Source organism: Oncorhynchus mykiss, chromosome 9 (genome assembly GCF_057628025.1).
Source record: "Oncorhynchus mykiss isolate SJ-2025 chromosome 9, ASM5762802v1, whole genome shotgun sequence".
In the NCBI taxonomy this organism is placed as follows: Eukaryota; Metazoa; Chordata; class Actinopteri; order Salmoniformes; family Salmonidae; genus Oncorhynchus; species Oncorhynchus mykiss.
The window spans coordinates 28384219-28400170 of record NC_143030.1 but is presented as its reverse complement, the minus strand read 5'-3'; positions in this window follow the sequence as shown (position 1 = coordinate 28400170).

Sequence of the window (15952 nt, the reverse complement as noted above, 5' to 3'; positions counted from 1 at the left end):
GCTTGTGGGACAACCACATACAGGTAACTGACATAATGGAAACACTTGAGTAAATGAGGGATACAAAATATTTTGAAATCAGGTGCTTCCACACAGGTGTGGTTCCTGAGTTAATTAAGCAATTAACATCCCATCAAGCTTAGAGTCATGTATAAAAATGCTGGGCAGGCCATTATTTTGGCTATTATTTTGGCTACCATGGCTATGCCCCCATAGGATAACAATACCCCCATCCACAGGGCACAAGTGTTTACTGAATGGTTTGATGAGCATGAAAACGATGTAAACCATATGCCATGGCTGCCTCAGTCACCATATCTTATCCCAATTGAACACTTATGGGGAATTCTGGAGCAGCGCCTGAGACTGTTTTCCACCACCATCAACAAAACACCAAATGATGGACTCATGGATGAATGGTGTCTCATCAAAAGCAAATTGTATTTGTCACATGCTCGGAATACAACAGATGTAGACCCTAAAGTTAAATGCTTACATACAAGCCCTTCAACAATGCAGTTCCAATAGAGTTTGAGACACTTGTAGAATCTATGCCAAGTTACATTGGAGCTGTTCTGGCTTTTACACCTGCATTGCTTGCTGTTTGGGGTTTTAGGCTGGGTTTCTGTACAGCACTTTGATATATCAGCTGATGTAAGAAGGGCTATATACATACATTTGATTTAAATTTGATTTGATTCTGGCTCTGGGTGGCCAAGTGACCTATTAAGAGACTTTATGTTGGTGTTTCCTTTATTTTGGAAGTTACCTGAATCTCAGTAATAGTAAGTGAATGTTTTCTCAATCAACAAAGTCAGTGCTAGTAGGAAAAAAAGTACAAAGTGCAAGTGTTAGTTCAGGAAATGCAAGTGAGTTATTTTATTTTGGGGCGGGGGGTAAGGGGGGTGGGTGGGGGGTTCTATGGGATTATTTAGCAAACTCTTTGAAGAGGTAGGGTTTCAGAAATTTTTGGAAGATGAGCAGAAACTTTGTTGTCCTCAGGTAGGTTTGTAATGTTTGAGCATAGCCTGAAGGTACACATCTACATGAAAGTAGGGTACTGTAGATTAGAACAGAGTTTATTAGTCTGTGTTTAAGTCCGGGGTATAAGCAGGATAATCAACTCCACTTCTATGGAAAATACCACTTCCCAATTTATGCCTCGGGAGCCGTATCACCTCCTGCGTCATGGTATATTTCCATAAAACTGCACAAAGCATCATTGATGATCCCGCACAAAGCCTCATTGATGATCCCTTACATAACACAAGAAAATATAGCAGAAAAGTTTCATAGAAAATATGCACTGTGTGTGGACACAGTGGACACAAGCACTGCAGGCCTACCGACTCTTACTGTCGGCCTACACTGACATTAGGCTGCTCCTGTACGTCTGACTGGACTGATGCTCAAGACAAACTGAACAGCGTGCACTGTTCAAACTGAAATCTCATGGGCCTGAGGCCAGCCAAGGACTTCCTCTCTGACTATGAGAGAGGGAATAATGGGAAGAAGGTCACATGCTTCCTAGTGAGTCTGAGGACAATTCTATATGGGATTGACCTGTTTGCCTTGGTGGGACCTGCTCATGTGAGTTGGGGTGCTGGGTCACCAATTACTAAGGAAGGCTGAGAAAGTTTCATGGAGCTGCTCTTCTCTGCTATGTTATGTTAGCATCGGGCTGCTTAGGTAGGTAGAGTCTACTGCAAAGCAATGCTTCGGTTCAGTTCAATGAATCTGCTGCTTTTATTCCCAAAGCAGCTGTAAAAGTCTCTTCCTCAAGCCATATCTACTTCAGGACTGATTATGAACACAGCTGTCTACTCAAAACAGTTGCAGCTTTCAGGTGAACTATGAAGTATTTGACTATCGGTGTTTAGATTCAATGCTATGATCATGTTGATAAACAGTACTGTAGGCCTACTAGGGATGTAACAATGAGTTTCAAACTTTGTTTTGTTCAATGTCTTTTTTCTCTTGCTTTACTTTTAAAACAAAAAACAAAATAAGATGTAATTTATGGTACCATCAGTTCATGTTTTTGAATTCAATTCAAAACCCAGACTGGTGGTGCCTCTGAATGGGAATGGGATGGGACATAACCACATCACTGTTGTAGAAATGTCCCACCAATGCCCTAAATAACCCTTTCTTGTTGAAAATAATTAAATAAACTCAGATGCCCCCACAGTCAAAACAAACAAACTTTAAAACTGTGGTAGGGATGTACCTTTAATGTCCAGTCCACCATTTCACAAACCCCCCCCACCCCATTCACATTCAGAGGCACCACAATTCTGGGTTTGGATAGTGGAGCTCCGAGTCGCTCCTCTCAAACTTTTCCTGCGGCCTCATTGTCCTTCACGTGGTACCGCTGAAGCCCTGTGATTGTGGCTAGATTAACTTTTTATGGGCTTCACAAGGGCGATTCACTGTGCTCAGCCAAACTAACATAATTGCAAAAACAGCATTTGATTTCCTAATAATGGCTCAGTGTCACGTCCAATTCAGTCTGCTTGTTCAGCGGCAGCAATTACTGAATCGTACATGTGCAGACAACTCCTCCAGCGGGCGATAATAAGCCACTTTCTTTGTTACAGACCCTGAACAAACTTGGGTGAAACACGTGAAGCAGAGATAATGTGCCAAGTCGAGCGTGAACGCATACAAAAACCAGCAGATCGTTCGTTGTCGAAAACTCCTCAACTATAACAAAAGCAGGTCCAACTGGGTTAAGGTGATTCCACTTTAATAGTGTTGGGATCCCTGACCACAATGGAAATATAACAAGACGAAATACAGCTGCTCGTTTGTGGAAGTCACTTCCTTGAGAATCTAAAGAGGGCGCTTACGGCTTGATTGACCACCAGGGGTTTATGAACCGGGGAGGCTTATGGAAGGATGGGTGGGTTTCTATTGATTTATTTGGTGTTCCCTCTAGAAGCATGACGACCGGAGGTCACTGTACAAAAAGGCCTGTTCAGACGTGACCCTAAGATTAATTTGACTCCCTTGTGAATGATGACTGAGATACAGCCGCCAAGTTTGTATTTATTTTGTTTGTTTTGATCCGTCTCTGAAACGCTCTGCTACTTCCTCGTTGTTCCTGTCCAAAGGCGAGGCCCTATAACGAGTGGGCCTTTTTTTCCAGGTCAAAACCTGACCCTAGTGAGCCCCTCCTCTTGGCAGAGGAGCAGCTTAAATGTGTGAGACAGCTAACCCTCTACCCAGTGTTAACCCAATTCAAGCTTACCTACTTATTTCAATTGGCAACACTATCAAACACTGAAAGGGAAGGTGTGATTTGAATGAAGGATTTATTTTGCTGTATTATACAGTACTTTATGGGGCTTGGGCAGGCAGCGGGGCCTAAAACTAATTTTCACATTCATTTCAGAAAGGTATGAAATTGTAAAAATTGGACTCTGAATCCACCTAATCCATAGGCCTGCTGTAAATAAACTTAAACTAGGCAGAAGTGTACACATCACCTTAACCTTAGTGGTAGAGTTTGGTTTCAAACATGTTTTTCACAAGAAATAGAATACTGCTGGAGGTATGTATTTGACTGATGACAAACACGCAGCATCAAACAACCTCTCTGTAACGTAGACATTCTGTTATTCTCATGTGAGTTCTGCCCCCTTGAGACAGATACTATAAAACCCAGAGGAAAATTACAAAAGTCTGCCTTCGTCTTCCATCTGACAATAGCTGTATGCTGTACGATACATCCAGACGTTTTTGCCAAACACCTGAGAGGATTTCATAGAGAGCAATGGTGAAAAATAGGGCACTCAGTTCACAGAACCCAGACGGCAGTGAGGCGGAGCAGTCTAACCCAACAGAAGGTCTGAGGAGCCTGAGGCACAACCACTTCAGATCAAATTGCAGCATGAGAAGCATCCTACTACATTGTAGTAGTGTGTAGCTCAACTAAGGAAAACTGGAAGAATGTACCTCGTCTTTGCATTATAAAGCGAAAATGATTTGATCATAAACGTAATGTTCAGTAGCATAGCCAGTAATGCTGTCAAATTAACCTTAGTTAAGCATGATAAAGTAGTTCAAACTGGGCTCTGTAAGAATCATTATTTGATTGTTTAGTCTCGACCAATTTTATGTGTTTCCTTGCTTAAAATAACTGACACTTTAAAAATCTATTTACATGCATCCACAGTCCAACCCAATTTACCAAGGTTGAATAGGTGCATGCCTTGAAGCAAATGAAGTTCAAACAATACAAGTGGACTCTGAAGTCTGTGGGAACATTAGGGCACTTGGGAAGATAGTAATGAATGCATATGCCTAAGGTAAAAAGTCATAATCGGATCATTTGCTTGAGCGAAATTAAATTAACATTTTTTGTAAAGTTAACATAGCAGGAGATGAATTCCATAGTCCACCATGGCCCTATCCTTGGTGTGTGTGTGTGTGTGTGTGTGTGTGTGTGTGTGTGTGTGTGTGTGTGTGTGTGTGTGTGTGTGTGTGTGTGTGTGTGTGTGTGTGTGTGTGTGTGTGTGTGAACTCGCTGTGAATACAATACATGAACATGGGTTATACAACACACAAAAAAATTATATGACCTGAGATGTTAATTCATTATAATGCATAGCAATTGTTTTGTATGGTAAATAAGCGAAATGCCTTATTAATAGCACTACAATGTGGGTTATGGGGTTTTGTAATTGAGTCTTATTTACATTAAACACTTTTAGTCATTAGGCAGTACTTTTTGCCTTTGCATAAATGTACTTAGTGCAGTAACTATTCCATTCAATTGGACCCAGCCCCTAGGCACTGGTGATGCAGCCCTTTTTGATCTGAAGTTCTCATGCACTTACATAACACATTAGCCTACCATATACATGCTTGTGAACATTATGCTTGCTTTTGATACAGGGAACCTTTTATGAACTCTTTCTTTAGGCTATGCATTGTACTGAACACTCAAGAGTGTGCATTATTTCCGCAGTGCAATAATGAATAAATGCTTGAAGTATAAACACATTAAAACAGATAGCAAGTAGATGACTAGGCTTCAGTGGTAGTTTCAATGTGCAAAACAAAAATGTGATTGCTTACTTTTTGTAAAAGACCTGTATTACATTTTGCAAGCTGTTTTAGTGACGCCATGGCAGATGTACGGTCACATTTCACTCGAGCCACTTTGGTGGCATGTTGTTGTGTTGGACTTGGCATCAGATGGTGTCCTGTGATGCACTGAGATCGTAGATCATGTGTCAACACTCTGTCTGACTAAGATTTACAGTGACTGTGACTGTCTGCTAAAATGTGATCCTCTTTTGGGGGGGGATGTGTGCCTGCAGCTTATAGGTATTATTATAGGTATTTATTAATATTTGGGCTGTTCTACATCAGGATGTATTTGTGATCGTTGGAGAAAGCATGTCACCAACAGTATTCTATTACAGCCCCAATTCATGTTCAGTTTCTCGTTTTGGCTTTAGGGTTTAGTGTTCTCAATATCTTGTGTAAAAGCTTCAAGATCTTGATATCAGCCTTGTCTCTATCTTTGCTGGCTTAAAAACAAATCAGGGCCAGACAACAATGGGCTTTATTTTTTTAAGCATAATGACAACACCCCCCCCACCCTCCCTTGTTACGGAAAGAGCAAGTGTTCTTAATGTTTTGTACACTCAGTGTACACAGTGTTATGTTGGTGAAAAGCCTGTACTAATTTGTCTTGTTTTCTATAGAAAGCAATGCAAACATTTAAAAAATGCACAACATTTGAATTTTTGGACCATTTACATGGTAAATTTATTCATACACTTTCTTCCAATTTTTTTTATTTATTTACTTTTCAAACCCGTTAACTATTAACCATTCTGTACTATACTTCCTAAAATGCCTTGCACAAAATTAGAACAAATCATTTGTCATAAACTATGATGAAAATTATGAAGAGTGTCATGTTGTCTATTATACACAGTCGACTGACTCACAGTTGATGTCAAGTGTTCGTGCTCAGGCATTTGACTGCCCTGAATGTTCCTGAGGCAGCCTGTAGCTGTGACTGTGTCACTACTGAACAGACGTTGCAGAGGTTTGCCTGTCTGAATAAGCCACAGGGGCTAAAGCAAGAGCTGCCATATGTGTCCTTCCAACATCAAATGCATTACACACTGTACAGCACTTTTCCTCTGAACTCAGTCCCTTATGGCACTATGTACGTACGTTTCGTCTCTTTGCAATCTGTTGAGGAAAGATTTCTCAGTGCCCTCTGGTTTTCAGAGTGAATAAGCATGGGAGGGACTGTGCTAATACACTGAAGCTCATACACCCAACTGCTCTCTCGCAATGGGGGGGTTCTCTCTCTTGCATATGTGAGCTATTCTAGACACAGCACAGTCTAGACACAGCCAAATTAAAGGGCAGGAATAAAACATAAAGCGCAATCAAAATAAGTGTTCTTGATCTTAATGCACATTATTGCCGTGTCCCACGGATAAAACACTTAAAAGTGAGTCAGGAAGAAGAGAAAAGCCGGAGGGCTCTGGAAGCTGGGTACATGTCCGTGATGCACCCGGCTACTTTAGCTGTCATGCAGCAATATCTCAGTGCATTCGCTGAGTGCACTGATGCTTGGCCTAAGCCATTTAGCAGCGCCCTGGTTAACTGAAACTGACAAAACTTCTGATTCCAGCCTGATCTTAGAAAAACACCCCTGGCGAGTGTGAAGCTGTCTTTGTGAATTTCGTCCCAGCAAAGCCCCATAACTGCATTTGTAGCTGACACAAATGCAGATGAAGATTCCTTATGATGTTGCCAATGTTGCCCAGAGAGGGATATTAAATGACAAATAGCCAAGGATGCAAAAGCCAAGGCTTTGAAAGTGCTATAACTCAAATTAAATAAGACGACATTGGGGCCTTTTGAGCTAATGGGTGCTCCATAGGGTAAAGTGCAGGCTGGTTTCAGCCTAATATTGGCCAAGATTTGCCTGTTTAATAGGGTAGTTACCCAGATCCATCTGGTTCCACATCAATACATCACAAGATGTTGTGATGTTTACAATCAACTGGAGAAGTGTAATTGTCCAATGGGCATGTGAAATGTCTGATTTAATCAAGCACTAAATTTCACTGAACATAACAAATAAGGCAAGTGGTACAATGGTTAATGAGGTAAAAGCACCAGGCACTTGAGAATATGACGTTGGCTGCTAAGGCCTACAGGGCAGCATAATACTTCTGGTGCTAACGTACATGCAATTGAGGTCATTTAGTCAACTTCCATCTTTTCCCGGTAATCTCCAGATTGTATTAGATAATAAGAGGGTGAAAACGAGACTAATGATGTAGTGTTAGTGGAGTACAGTAGAAATGTGATGATAGCTACAACAGCAGGGGACCAAATATTGAGCCCTGTTGGTCACCAGAATCAGAAGACTGTTAAGTCGAAACATCTGTTTATGAGCAGATCCCCTGTGCAGTGAAACTGATTTATATTTTTGTGTGCGGATCTATTATATTTTTTGTTTATCACTTCTGTAAATTCATTATTGGAGCGAAAAGGAAGACTGACTAGTTGTGTTTATCATGGAATAATCCATTGCCTGGGAAACACTTCCCGTGGATCAGCTTTCCTTACCTAAAGTCCAAATTTAATATAAGGTACTGGACCAGTTCATTACCTTATACATTTTGACATAGTCCCAAAATGTTTGGCATGTCAGCAATCAAGTTTTCAAGATGTACATTTCAAAATACAGAAATCTGGCCCGGTATGATGCATTTTGTAACTTTCTGTATTTTGAAAGCTACATATCTCGAAAACTTGATTTCTGACATGCCAAACTATATCAACAATGGACTAATGAAACAAATACCAAAAGATTGTTTTCGGGTGGAGATTTCCTTTAAAGACAAAACACGTATGCCGTTTTTGAGGAACTAACTTTGAATATGCACCAATTGCAAAACCTTGCAAAAACTTTCATGTGCACATTTGTGTAAGCAGCAGTGTCTTCCAGATTCACTCTTGCTTCTTGTTTTCGGGAATATAAATGAGTTAACGATATTTCACATCCCTGCTGTGATGAGACAAAAAAGTAGCCCTGAGCTATTTCAGGCATTTTTAAGTAATATTCTTCAAAAACCAAAGAGAAGTCGACATGATTGTTGAATGTTACAGACAGCACCTTTAAGACACTCCAAACGCCTGTCACTTTGACACATAATTGCTGTACTTGTCAAAGCAATATCTCATTCTAAACTGTTGCCCATGCCACCCTGCAGTTGTTATGAAGGTATAACATAATACACATGCACCGAGCCTGGACAATTTCTATTATAAACGTGGTAAAATAAAAAAAAATGTAATGCTCATCATAGCGTGTACAAGCTAACAAGTTAATTAAGCGTAATCCTCTGCACATGAACTTTAAGCTCGTATTAGTAGTCAAAACCGATCTGCTGTTAGGTGCACTGAGATAATTATGTGATGATAAATCTTCTACGGCGTGAGGTAATTTCTCAATGCTCTTAAAAGATAGCGGAGGATATGGCAGATAACTGCTTGAAGCCTTTGCGAGTCAGGCTGCGGCTAGGCTAAATGTGGCAGCAAGTGTCAGGTCAAATCAATATACGCTTCCCAGGGTTCCTTTGGTGCTGTAATCCAGGCCTTGGTGGGCACTGACCCAGAGGGATGCCTGAGCTCTTGTTTTCTTGTCCCATTTTTTCAAGAGCAACTGCACTTATGGATATGACAGCAATGAGCAGAAGCTAATTACCTTAAAAAAAACATAGTTTGTCTGTGCGCTAAACCGCTTAGCTCACATCTGAGACACTTTTAACTTCCCGTTTCAACACTTGACAGCTAGTGTAAAGGGCTGCTCATGGGAAATGGAATATAATGGTACACTATATATACAAAAGTATGTGGACACCCCTTCAAATGAGTGGATTTGGCTATTTCAGCCACACCCGTTGCTGACAGGTTTATAAAACCGAGCACACAGTCATGCAATCTCCATAGACAAACATTGGCAGTAGAATAGCCTTACTGAAGAGCTCAGAGACTTTCAAGGTGGAGCTGTCATAGGATGCCACCTTTCCAACAAGTCAGTTAGTCAAATTCCTGCCCTGCTAGAGCTGCCCTGGTCAACTGTAAGGACTGTTATTGTGAAGTGGAAACGTCTACAAGCAATAATGGCTCAGCTGCGAAGTGGCAGAAAACACAAGATCACAGAACGGGACTACCGAGTGCTGAAGCACGTAGCGCGTAAAAATGGTTTGTCCTCGGTTGCAAAACTCACTACCGAGTTCCAAACTGCCTCTGGAAACAACGTCAGCACAAGAACTGTTCGTCAGGAGCTTCATGAAATGGGTTTCATGGCCGAGCAGCCGCACACAAGCCTATGATCATCATGCGCCATGGCAAGCGTCGGCTGAAGTGGTGTAAAGCTCGCCACCATTGGACTCTGGGGCAGTGGAAACGCGTTCTCTGAAGTGATGAATCACGCTTCACCTGGCAGTCTGATGGACAAATCTGGGTTTGGCGGACGCCAGGAGAACGCTACCTGCCCCAATGCAGAGTGCCAACTGTAAAGTGTAGTGGAGGAGAAATAATGGTCAGGGGCTGTTTTTCATGGTTCGGGCTAGGCCCCTTAGTTCCATTGAAGGGAAATCTTAACGCTACAGCATACAATGACATTCTAGATGATTCTGTGCTTCCAACTTTGTGGCAACAGTTTGGGGAAGGCCCTTTCTTGTTTTAGCATGGCAATTCCCTCATGCACAAAGCGAGGTCCATACAGAAATGGTTTGAGAGATCGGTGTGGAAGAACTTGACTTGCCTGTACAGCGCCCCGACCTCATCCCCATCGAACACCTTTTGGATTAATTGAAACGCTGACTTCGAGCCAGTCCTAATCACCCAACATCAGTGCCCGACTTCACTAATGTTCTTGTGGCTGAAGGGAAACAAGTCCCAGCAGCAATGTTCCAACATCTAATGGAAAGCCTTCCCAGAAGAGTGGAGTCTGTTATAGCAACAAATGGGGAACCAATTCCACATTCATTCCCATGATTTTGGAATGAGATGTTTGACGAACAGGTGTCCACATACTTTTGGTCATGTAGTGTATGTAACGCTTTACACATTCTTTCATTCTGAACATTGTATATAGTGAGTACATAACATGTGTCCGCCATATAAGGCCAATGAGCCTAATCTGATGAAAATGCATTTCAGACAAGGAATTCTAAGGACTTAACAGAGCACATGAGGATCGCTATGGGAACATGCCCCCCCCCCCCCCCTCCCCCCCAACTGCATACTATGTACTATATTCACATGTTGCTAGTAAAATGAATTAATGTGCCAAAAATCCTCTTCGGACATAGATTAGTGGTTAACCGCCTGCTCCCTTCGTAACAATGTCAGGGTGCAACAAGAGGGTTCACTGTAGTTGTAATTTGATATACAGCAGGCCTATATAAATATGAACTGCACCATGCCAAGGTTTACCATCCCGGACACTAGGTTACTGTTTGAGAGAGTATCCTAGTATATTCTATCTAATCTTCTATTATCTGCCTTAAAATAAAAATAGATAATCCCATCGTAGTGGTTATCAGTCATGAAATTGAGGAGACTCCCATGCCGCTGCAACACATTCAATGCAAGCCAACTCATGTGTGATGCAAAAATACGTATCCAGCAAACAAGGAGTTCAAACAAGGAGGTCAAACCTTTGCAAATTACACTCATTTACATGTAGTATCCTTGGATACATGTATTATAGTTGGGAAAGGACCACGTATGTACTAAAAGTTATTGAAGTCCAAGTGTGAACAGACGATTAAAATCATTCATTGCAACAGGAGTTCGTCAGAATTTGTCCTCAACGGACAGCCACAGTTGTATTCTTCATTCACCAGGACAAATTATTTAATCCATCAGGAGTGACTGAAGGCAGGGAGAAAGTTTGCTGGAATGTTACAGCTCCCCTTGTAAGTGCTACTCACTCACACTTAAGCCATCAGCCGCGTCATTAAAAATGTACAATTAACGTTTTTAAAGTGGAACACGATTCCATTCCGTGCTCTGGAGGCACTGAAGCGCATGCTTGCACACAAAATGCTTTGGGTCATCCCCCTTGCAACAGGGAAGGGAAGAAAAGGTGCACTAAGTGAAACGGGAGAAGATTGTTTTGATTCTTTATTTAGAGAGTTTTTCTAGCCAGTGAGTCATACAGATGCCCTGCTGATGTAAATCTGCCTTGCTCAATTGAGGCTGTTGTGGATAGAATATCTGGGGCAAACAGTAAGGCTCTGTGGGAGAGTAGAACACTTCATTCAGGGCATCCCGTTTGTCTTTAGACAGGTTTCTATCATGGTAAGGATACTAGAAAGCTACACCAATCACTGTGACAGCACCTCTGTAAGAGGATGAGAAGTTGAATATCACCCTATGTCACACTCACATTTGGGAATGTTATTAGACTGCATGCATGAGGTCTGGGGAACCACTTTGAAATGGTATGATTCTTCAAATCAAATTTTAGTTGTCACATGCTTCATGAACAACAGGTATAGAGTAACAGTGAAACTATTACTTAGGGACCCTTCCCTACAATGAAGAGAGAGAAAAAAAGACATTTTAGAAAAATAATAACACTAGGAACAAATACACAATGAGTAACGATAATTTGACTACATACACGGGGTACCAGTACCGAGTCGATGTGAGGTAATTCATGTAGATATGTACAGCTGAAGTCGGAAGTTTACATACACCTTAGCCAAATACATTTCAACTCAGTTTTTCACAATTCCTGATCTTCAATCCTAGTAAAATTTCCCTGTCTTAGGTCAGTTACGATCACCACTTTATTTTAAGAATGTGAAATGTCAGAATAATAGTTGAAAGAATGATTTATTTAAGCTTTTATTTCTTTCATCACATTCCCAGTGGGTCAGAAGTTTACATACACTCAATTAGTATTTGGTAGCGTTGCCTTCAAATTTTTTAACTTGGGTCAAACATTTTGGGCAGCCTTCCACAAGCTTCCCACAATAAGTTGGGTGAATTTTGGCCCATTCCTCCTGACAGAGCTGGTGTAACTGAATCAGGTTTGTAGGCCTCCTTGCTCACACACGCTTTTTCAGTTCTGCCCATACATTTTCGATAGATTTGAGGTCAAGGTTTTGTGATGGCCACTTCAATACCTTGACTTTGTTGTCCTTAAGCCATTTTGCCACAACTTTGGAAGTATGCTTGGGGTCATTGTCCATTTGGAAGACCCATTTGCGACCAAGCTTTAACTTCCTGACTGATGTCTTGAGATGTTGCTTCAATATATCCACATAATTTTGCTTCCTCATGATGCCATCTAGTTTGTGCAGTGCACCAGTCCTTCCTGCAGCAAAGCACCCCCACAACATGATGCTGCCACCCCAGTGCTTCACGGTTGGGATGGTGTTCTTCGGCTTGCAAGCCTCCCCCTTCCCCCGTCATTATGTCACGTTCTGACCTTAGTTCCTTTATTTTGGCTTTGTTTAGTATAGTCAGGGCGTGAGTTGGGGTGGGCAGTCTATGTTTGTTTTTCTATGTTGGTTTCTGTGTTCGGCCTAGTATGGTTCTCAATCAGAGGCAGGTGTCGTTAGTTGTCTCTGATTGAGAATCATACTTAGGTAGCCTTTTTTCCACCTGTGTTTCGTGGGTGTTTGTCTTCCGTGTCAGTGTTTGTCGCCACACGGGACTGTTTCGTTGATGCACATTATTTTGTTTTGTTCCAGTGTTCTGTTGTTTTTATTAAACATTATGGACAGTTACCACGCTGCGTTTTGGTCCTCCGATCCTTCTCGCTACTCCTCCTCAGAAGAGGAGGATGAGATACGTTACAGAAACACCCACCACAAAAGGACCAAGCAGCGTGGTAACAGGCAGCAGCAGCAGAAGCAGCGATCGCAGGACTCCTGGACACGGGAGGAGATTCTGGATGGCAAGGGACCCTGGGCACAGGCTGGAGAATATCGCCGCCCCAATGCTGAGCTGGAGGCAGCGAAAGCCGAGAGGCGGTGGTATGAGGAGGCAGCACGGCAGCGCGGCTGGAAGCCTGAGAGGCAGCCCCAAAATGTCTTGGGGGGTGGCACACGGGGAGTGTGGCAAAGGCAGGTAGGAGACTTGCGCCAACTTCCCGTGCTTACCGGAGAGAGAGAGGGACCAGGCAGGCACAGTGTTATGCCGTGAGGCGCACGGTGTCCCCGGTGCATGTGCATAGCCCGGTGCGGTACATCCCAGCTCCTCGTATCGGCCGGGCTAGAGTGGGCATCGAGCCAGGTGCCATGAAGCCGGCTCAGCGCATCTGGTCTCCAGTGCGTCTCCTCGGGCCGGTGTACATGGCACCAGCCTTACGCATGGTGTCCCCGGTTCTCCAGCACAGCCCAGTGCGGGCTATTCCACCTCGCCGCACTGGCCTGGCTACAGGGAGCATTCAACCAGGTAAGGTTGGGCAGGGTCCGTGCTCGAGACTTCCTGTGCGCCTTCACGGTCCGGTCTATCCGGTGCCACCTCCACGTACCAGCCCTCCGGTGGCAGCCCCCCTCACCAAGCTGTCTCTCCGTCTTCTCCCTACAGGTGCTCCCGCCTGTCCAGTGCTGTCAGAGCCTTCCTCCTCTCCAGCGCTGCCAGAGTCTCCCGTCTGTCCTGAGCTGCCGGAGTCTCCCGCCTGTCCTGAGCTGCCAGAGTCTCCTGTCTGTCCTGAGCTGCCAGAGTCTCCCGTCTGTCCTGAGCTGCCAGAGCCGCCTGTCTGTCCTGACCTGCCAGGAGCCGCCAGTCTGTCCTGAGCCTCCAAGAGCCTCCAGTCTGTCCTGAGCTGCCAGAGCCGCCAGTCTGTCCTGAGCTGCCAGAGCCGCCAGTCTGTCCTGAGCTGCCAGTCAGCCAGGAGCTGCCAGAGCCGTCAGTCAGCCAGGAACTGCCAGAGCCGTCAGTCAGCCAGGAGCTGCCAGAGCCGTCAGTCAGCCAGGAGTTGCCAGAGCCGTCAGTCAGCCAGGACCTGCCAGAGCCGTCAGTCAGCCAGGAGTTGCCAGAGCCGTCAGTCAGCCAGGAGCTGCCAGAGCTGCCTGTCACGCCTGCGATGCCAGAATTGCCCTTCACTCCGGAGCTGTCGGTGTCTCCCACCTGTCCGGCGCTGGCGGAGTCTCCCGCCTGTCCGGCACTGCCGGAATCTCCCGTCCATTTGGGACCCATAGCTAGGGTCCCCAGTCTGAGGTCGGCGCGGCGAGGGTCGCCGCTCGTAAAAGGCCACGGGGGCGGTTGAGGAGGCGGACAAAAACTATGGTGAAGTGGGGTCTACGTCCCGCGCCAGAGCCGCCACCACGGACAGACGCCCACCCAGACCCTCCCCTATAGGTTTAGGTTTTGGGGGGGGGGGGGGGGGGGGGGGGGGGTACTGTCACGTTCTGACCTTAGTTCCTTTGTTTTGTTTTTGTTTAGTATGGTCAGGGCGTGAGTTGGGGTGGGCAGTCTAAGTTGGTTTTTCTAAGTTGGTTTCTGTGTTTGGCCTAGCATGGTTCTCAATCAGAGGCAGGTGTCGTTAGTTGTCTCTGATTGAGAATCATACTTAGGTAGTCTTTTTTCCACCTGTGTTTCGTGGGTGTTTGTCTTCCGTGTCAGTGTTTGTCGCCACACGGGACTGTTTAATTGATGTACGTTATTTTGTTTTGTTCCAGTGTTCTGTTGTTTTTATAAAAAATTATGGACAGTTACCACGCTGCGTTTTGGTCCTCCGATCCTTCTCGCTACTCCTCCTCAGAAGAGGAGGACGAGATACGTTACACATTATAGCCAAACAGTTCTATTTTGTTTCAAAAGGCCAGAGGACATTTCTCCAAAAAGTATGATCTTTGGCTTTTTTATGGCGGTTTTGGAGCAGTGGCTTCTTCCTTGCTGAGCGGCCTTTCAGGTTATGTCGATGTAGGACTCATTTTTACTGTGAATATAGATACTTTTGTACCTGTTTCCTCCAGCATCTTCACAAGGTCCTTTGCCGTTGTTCTGGGATTGATTTGCACATTCACAGAACGCGTCTCCTTCCTGAACGGTATGATGGCTGCGTGATCCCATGGTGTTTAAACTTGCTACCTATTGTTTGTACAGATGAATGTGGTACCTTCAGGCATTTGGAAATTGTTCCCAAGGATAAACCAGACTTGTGGAGGTCTGCAATTTTTTTTCTGGGGTCTTGGCTGATTTCATTAGATTTTCCCATGATGTCAAGCAAAGAGGCACTGAGATTGAAGGTAGTCCTTGAAATACATCCACAGGTACACCTCCAATTGATCGGAAGCTTCTAAAGCCATGACATCATTTTCTGGAATTTTCCAAGCTGTTTAAAGGCACAGTCAATTTAGTGTATGTAAACTTCTGACACACTGGAATTGTGATACAGATTATTTCACTTCTAATTCACTGTCTGTAAGCAATTGTTGGAAAAATTACTAAAATTACTTACTGTTTGTTGCCAGTTTGTCTTGTTCGTTCAAGCTTACCAGCGTTTTTCCTGTCAGCTCCTATCGTTTCCCAGCCCCTCTTTGCTCGTCCTCCCGGTTTTGACTTTTGCCTGTCCTGACCCTGTACCTGCCCGCCTGACCTCTCTGCCTGACCCTGAGCCTACCTGCCGTCCTGTACCTTTGCTCCACCTCTGGATTACTGAACCCTGCCTGTCCCTGACTGAGTCCGCCTGCCGTCCTGTACCTCTGCCTTACCCTGGATTTTAGACCCCTGCCTGCCTTGACCTGTCTTTGTCTGCCCCTGTTTGCTACATTAAACAGTGTTACTTCGACAGTCTGCATCTGGGTCTTACTTTGATCCCTGATAATGCCAAGCAATTGCCATACCAAGCGGTGATGCAGCCAGTCAAGATGCTCTCAATGGTGCAGCTGTAGGACTTTTTGAGGATCTGAGGGGCCCATGATGA